Raw genomic sequence first — 1,227 nt, 5'->3', positions numbered from 1 at the left:
ATTTTTTTTTATTTTATTTAATTATTAATTAAACACATTAAAAATTAATTATTTAAATATATATATGTATATATATTAAAAAAAACTATTCAATATTCATATAATACATATGATACAATAAATAAAAAAACTTTTAAATAAACATAGGTCGAAAACTATTTTTTGTTTTATGTTAACATCATAATTGACTTTTTTTACATATGAAATGTTTCTTTTAATATTTATAAACCACATTTTGAATATTTTCCATTCAATTCCATATATATTTTCATGCTATATTTGCATATAGACATATGTTAATTTTTCACTGATAAATAATTTAACTCATAATCGAATCCAGCATGCTTATCAAATAGTTTAACAGATATATATTTTCGAGAGAATTCACAGAAGTCTTTAAGGAAAAATTGCTAAGCATGTGTGGAAATTGCGAAGAACATACAAAATATCTTCTATAAATATTAAGAAACTAGTAATAAGTTGATCATAATAATAAAAACAAAATAATTATCTCAGAAACATTGGAGTTTTCGATTTATATAGACTTCATCATGTTCATATGGCATATGAATCTTAAATAGATTTTTTGAACATCTTTAGTTAATATTAAATGTTTTATTTAAAATAAGATTATTAATTATATCATTTTTAATTCAATTTATCTAATTCCAAAAATACATTGAATATATAAACCAGATTATTATATATATATGTATAAGTTGTTAACATATTTGATATGTAAGATACATTTGAAGGATCAATTCAAAATCAAAGATCAAAATAAACGCAAAAATTAAAATTATATAAAATTTTTAGTTAAAACTTATTTATTACATTAAGCAATTCAAGTTTAGAGACGAGATGAGAGCAAAATATCAACAGCGATATGATAGAAATAAATTTCTCTCATTTCATCTAATAGAAATTTAAATTCTTTATAAGTTAATAAACCAAATAAACCAATATTTTTATACCAATTTTTGTCTTTGTTTTAATTACTAGAATCAATTGTTTAAAAATGTTTCATGAATATATTAATAGATATGATTTCTGAATTTCTAATATATCTACAATATAAATTATAATTATAATATTATATAAATTTATATAATATTATGTCTCCTCTCTTTTTATAAAATATTTTATTATTGTAAATAATATCTTATTAAATAATAAAACAAACTTTTATTAATAACTTATTATTTATTTATAATTTATTAAATGTGA

This window comes from Apis dorsata, unplaced genomic scaffold (genome assembly GCF_000469605.1).
Source record: "Apis dorsata unplaced genomic scaffold, Apis dorsata 1.3 scaffold_1047, whole genome shotgun sequence".
Taxonomy (NCBI): domain Eukaryota; kingdom Metazoa; phylum Arthropoda; class Insecta; order Hymenoptera; family Apidae; genus Apis; species Apis dorsata.
This window is presented reverse-complemented; position numbering follows the sequence as displayed.